This window comes from Mya arenaria, chromosome 4, assembly GCF_026914265.1.
Source record: "Mya arenaria isolate MELC-2E11 chromosome 4, ASM2691426v1".
Lineage (NCBI taxonomy): Eukaryota > Metazoa > Mollusca > Bivalvia > Myida > Myidae > Mya > Mya arenaria.
The window spans coordinates 81,540,575-81,546,963 of record NC_069125.1 but is presented as its reverse complement, the minus strand read 5'-3'; positions in this window follow the sequence as shown (position 1 = coordinate 81,546,963).

The following is a 6,389-nucleotide window of genomic DNA, read 5'->3' as shown; positions in this document are numbered from 1 at the left end:
AAAAATTTGCTGTGAACCCAGCTTCTTGAGTGTGTTTTCTGATAGAAGAGATGTAGTGGCTCCGCAGTCAATTAGAAAATTGATTTCTGTAGGACCAACATTGCAAGTAACATAAAACCCATTATCATGTTCATTGAATTGTGAACCAGAGCGAGCAGTATGCACCTCTTCTGTTTTCACATTTGTTTCAGGCCTTTGTGTAAGAAACGTCGACTCTTGGCCCATAGTGTCGACGCGAACTAGTTTTCCTGATTGTTATATGTGCGCCTTGACACATCGTTTGAGTGTTGTGATCTATACATGTTTGTGTCATTAGAATGCTGTCTTTGTGGATAGTTTGCTTGTACCCGACGGGGATTAGCTGTATACTGTGACCTGTTTCTAGCCTTCCTGTTTTGGGGACATGTCGCCCACAGATGATCAGACATATTGCAGCCAAAACACAGTCTTTGTGTATTTGTTTGTGTGTGACTGGAGTTATTCTCAAGCTTATCAAGACGTGTTGCTATTTGTTTAAGTGTGGTTTCTATCCCATTATCAACATCAACTGCTCGGATATGTGGTAGATGTGTACCCACTATAGACTCATAACGTTCTATGACTGTTACGGCCTCATTTGTTGTGGTACAGTTGTGATCAATGCATCTACACTTCATTTCAATTGAAATAAGTTTGTAAAGTTGGTTCAGTGCGAGACGCTCTTGAGATTGGTGGTCAAAATCAGTGTATGCTTTTTGGGCAAGTTGACGGAGATCATCAGCCAGAGAAGAAATGCTTTCTCCTTTTTGTCTGTGTCGACTTTCAAATTTATTTAACCATGAATATTGATGGTTCCCATTGGTGCCGAACCTCTCTGATAGCCTTGAAGACAATGTGTGATAATCACGACGCTCGTGTTCGGTCAAAGACATATAGTAATTTCGGGCAATGCCGCGCAAGTTTGATGCTAACATCAATACTTTAGTGCGATTATCCCAACGAGAAAGCTCGGCGCAATCTTCAAAGTGTGATGCATACACTTCGAAACTTAGTGACCCGTCATAGGTGTCTGGTTTGATTGAGAATTTTTGCGCGTGCATCATCGGTGTCGAACGGGGTGCGAAATCGCCGCGATTTGAGTACGAGTTATCAGTATGCACGGCATACTCATTAGCGTTATTCGTACACTGATCATAAACATTTCTATCAGATTTGAGATGCACGTGACGTCTGTCGTCGGTATGCTGAGGGGTACTGTGTGCATTCATAATTTCACTTGCCGGCATCGACGAGCCGGTTCTTGACCGGACGTTGCTACTTAGCACTTCTGAATTTGAACGATGATCACGCTCGTGTTGGATGCTAGACATATCGATGAGATTGTCATTTTCCTGAGAATTTGCGGTGTGATCATTATCTTGAATAAGATCTACATTATCAAATGAAATCTCAGGGTCAGGTGATGACGTAGCCATTTTATTCTTTTCAACTACTGAACTAGAGTGGTGTATTAGTATGAAACAATATTAATCTATGATTAAAAGTTTAAATGTTGCTCTTTATTTCCTACTAGATCTATATTTCTCGTGTACTGAATTAATATCTCAATTTCATATACACTCAATAAACGTATGAAACAGTGTCATTGTTGTTGTTCGTATCACACAGTTCTCATTTAATGAAAACCGCACTTCTGACACCAAAATTGTAACATCCGTCTCATACGTTTAAAGTTAAATGATTATTAACTGTCGATGATATGTGGTGGATCACTGCTTACACCAAGTAGTTTACCCGGTGAGCCAAAGTATATCTGTGGTGAATCACTGCTTACACCAGGCCTAGTGCCTGGTGAGCCAAGGTATATGTAGTTTAATAATGATCAGTGATGAATATTCGAAAACGCAAGCCCGTTTCTCAATTAAACGTTATTTATTCAAGTTAATCTCAACTCCACAAAGCTAAGTCAATAATTACAATTGCGGACATGTTCAGTGGACAGTTGACGAGTTGATCAATAGTTTGATAAAGTTAAGTTCAATGTAATTATAATGATTATTTATTCTTATATAATAATATGCGCGGTTCATTTACTTAATAAATGTGCGCGTTGATTTAATTATAATACGTGTCAAAAGAATATACCTCGCATGTTTGTCTTCAAGATGTTGAAAATAGTTCAAGTTTCAGAAATGTCAACTGTCAAGCTCGAACTTGACACTTCTTATATACCCGCAAGATGCTGCAGCAATGCTGCAAGGCTTTTGATTGGTCTGCAGGGCTGCAGCTCACATTTGCAGGTGAGAAGAAGGTGCCAAGGCTCGAGTACAATAAAACAAGTAAATATGAAAAGTCTTGCAAGACATTCATAATAATAGATACATCAATCGATCGAGAATGACAAATTGCATCCTATTCGAACACTTAATTAAACAATCTAATTATAATGAAACAAATATCTTAATGCTGCAGAAATAATATTATCATTCATCCGCAAAATAGTGTCATAGCAACAATCGAATCAAATAGTGCGCTCGCAGCATTGTAATTGTAATCTGTAACATGAGCACATTTATATAAAACATTAATAATAAAATTATGCTTGAAACAATTTAACTTTACAATTCATACAGGAAAAGTTTACTCCAATGAATAAATATCTAATAAATATTACTGCGCTGTAACCCAACAGTTAAAATGGCGGACATATTTGTGACAGTCGTGTGTACTTCAAATTTATAAACGGGTTATACAGCTTCGATTCAAGGTATACTTATGGAATTTATATCTGAATTGAAATTGTAATTATCAACATATTCATTTACAACAAGACTTCTGGAATACTCATAAAAGAAATGGAAAAACAGCGATAAGACAACAGAGTGTAAGTAAATTCGGATATCCGGACAATTGTTAAAATATAAAGGGGGTTCAACATATTACAGCATTAATGTTTTTGTGTTTTGTGTGTGTTCTTTATAAGCGAGCAGTGTTTTTATCCTTTAACCAGTTCACCAATCACTTTTTATCATGTTACCTAAATTGTGTTCTCTTTTATACCCTAGTTCTCACTTTTCTGATGTGATTTGCCTCATCAGTGTTTTATTTTTTCACTAACAAGCCGGCGCGCACCGTTCATGTCAGTAACACTCGGAAGAGGAGTTGACATTAAACAGAGATGGATAGATGTTCTTATGCCTGCGCTTTGGTGTGCGAATTTAATGGTAAATGCGGGTGCGTCAGCATTATAGTTTCTGTTTGGATATTTATTCTAACAAATTAAATATGACTGTTTTCAAGGTTAAGATTTTAAAACTGTGTGCTGATACAGATTCTATGTGAACAATAAATGAGAAAAAGAAATGGTTGCCTATGTAACTTCCACTATTTCGTTGGTAATCAATGTATACCATATAGTTTCAATTTACCGAAGATGTTTGCGACTGGTCGTTGAGTTCTTGAAGTGTATTAGAACTTTTATAAATTTTTAAAATTTACAATTAAATGTCCTCAAGTTATTTCTTCTGACAATTTTAAACTGTTTGTTATTGTTTTTACCATATATGTGCTGCAACGAAACTCCTTGTTATTTTGTAACCCAATGTTGTCAGGTTATACTTTCCTCATAAACTAATTTAACCAATGCTGGCTTTTCGTTTTGACTTTTATACGATATCTATGCAATGTTGTGACACGTTTTGGTCTGTTTGGGATGTTTTAAAATAACTTTTTTCCTTGTTGCATTTTGCTTTTTTTTTGTTCAATGTCTTAGTGTTATTTTTGCCAAAATATCTTTGTTGATTTTTCATCGATTTATGTGATTTAACATACGATATATCACTCATTACCTTAACTGGTCATGTTTATGATTTAGTTTAACAATATTGGAGTTGAAGTTTAGACCTCGTTTGTTTCCTGATATGATCCCACGTTGAGGGCCAAAAAGATATATTACACATGTGTTAAATTTAGGTCCTGCATAAGACAACAACACAATAAATCAGAATGATTCTTTTCATCGGCCATGCTGTCGTTTCTTCTTTTAATAATCGCAATGTATTCCATAAAATCGTACGCGGAGATCATTAGATTTTATTTTAATCTGCTTATCATTAATCGATTGATAAAAGGTGTTCTCAACTAATGTAAAAAAAACTATTTAGATTTAAAATCAGCCATAAAAATAATCAACTGATACTTTATCCACATGTCCTCCATTTGCCCTTAATATAATCATTGCCAATATTTTTCAGACTCGTTTTTTTATTCCTACCCCAGTGATATTATTAAATCAGCAACCAGATTGACCTGGAACACATGTAACTGACAGTTGCAACCATTCAAAGATATACATGACTCCAATATCTGATCCTAAAGGAGACTTGCTAAAACCTGGAGGAGACACAACAGCGGACACCACAACCCCTATGAGTTATTATTTTATCATAGCTTGTAGCACGAAGAATGAATCTCTTCAGATGGTTTTGTTATTATCAAAGCTCTAAGAAATGAAAACAATAAACGTCAGGTGGTAAGGAAGCGAAATATTGACAGCATATGAGACAAATTCCATAAAACTTGTATAATTGTTGCTGATAAACTAACATATCTGCTCGTGATAGCTGAAACCATTTTGGATGACAGCTACAGTACAGACCATTTCTCCGCAGACACATATAAGCTAGAAAGACTAGTACAAGTTAAAGCGCAAACTATATTAGATAGCAAATGCATCGGTCGAAATTTATTGAAAGACATGAGAAGGAAGTTTTAAGTGTTTACACTGTCTCGTTTTTGTCGTTCTAACAAGCGGCTTTTAAATGTTAAATGGTTGGTGTTAATTACGTGTATTGAAGGGCTTAGTAGTAACAATATTGAATAGTGAAAATTATCATGAACTGTATTACAAATTGTAATAGGGTATATACTTGAGTGAATAACAGAGATTACGCGTGTAACGGTATATGGAATAAATTTAATAAAAGAGTACGTGTGAAAATATCCAGAAATTACATGTCAAGGAGAAAGTGGTAGAATTCAGCTATATTTTACATATGTTGATAATGAATCAAAACATGTTGGTCTGTTTGATAACTATTTGGACACAATTGAAGATAGTCGAGTACGTTTGGTCATTTGGAGCCGAAGAGACAAAGTTGAAGTGGGATTAGTCTGGGAATGTGCAACTTGTCAAGTAAGCTTGCTCTTAAATCTTGTGTAAATTGTGTAAAGGAAGAAAAGTGTTATGCGTCTACAATTTCCCCGCACTGGAAACATGAACTATCTACCACATTTTTAAAGAACAAATGCTCCTTAAGCAAGCTAAATGCAAGGCTTCCCTTACATGGTTCAAACTCGACTCTCGATATCCATCGTAATAATACTGACGAAAAGTTATGCTGGTTTTGTTCAGATTGGGTTTGAAAGCTGGAAGGGATGGGGCTGATCAATTTTCGTCACTTAGGGCATTTCACGAAGAGAGAGTAGAAGAACGAAAAGAGATTAACTGTAGCTGAAATCTGCATGGGATATAGCGGATATTTTTCGAGTTACGAAGATGACAGGTTGTTGTATCTCGAAACAGTGGAGGGAATTATTGACGCGAGTAGAAGAACGAAAAGAGATTAACTGTAGCTGAAATCTGCATGGGATATAGTGGATATTTCTCGAGTTACGAAGATGACAGGTTGTTGTATCTCGAAACAGTGGAGGGTATCATTGACGACAAGTGCAGCGGAGACATTACAATAACTATTATGTAAAATAGGATGAGGTTGTGTTTGCGTCTTCTGTCCTTTAGTGATTCTAGGACAATTTCGATGTACAGATTTGAAAGCACACTACACTTGCACGGGAAATATGTTAACAGCTTCGTGTTGAATTTTCTCAAACTCTTCTTTTTTAAATCATTTAAAACACACTTGATAGTGATAGATTAAAGATTTCATCGTCGACCGTTCTGTAACTTAAACCTATATGGCATACATTCAATATTAAAGAAAAAAAGCTTAAACGACTGGGATTGTGATACTGTAAGCAAATGTCTATAACATTTGATGTGTGTTACCATTACTATTCTTAATTCCATTGCAGATATAAAAGGCAAAAATGCAATCGTTTTATTTTTTGGACACGAACAAAAGTCATCCCGAGTTTAATAATTTTAATTGGCATATCATATTGAATGTGTAAAACCACCAAGTCTACCTATTGTTTAAAGATAAAACTCATGCCTACAGCTGAGTTAATTAAGAACCCAATTCCAAAGAAAGAACTCCAGAAACATCAGAGTAGGTCCAGTTAATATATTTGTAAAAAGGAGCATAGTAAAGACTGCTTTTATATTTACCGCTACGAATGTCGTTTATTTTTCGTGCAATATTGTTTTTCAATTAGAGATATTAATTGCT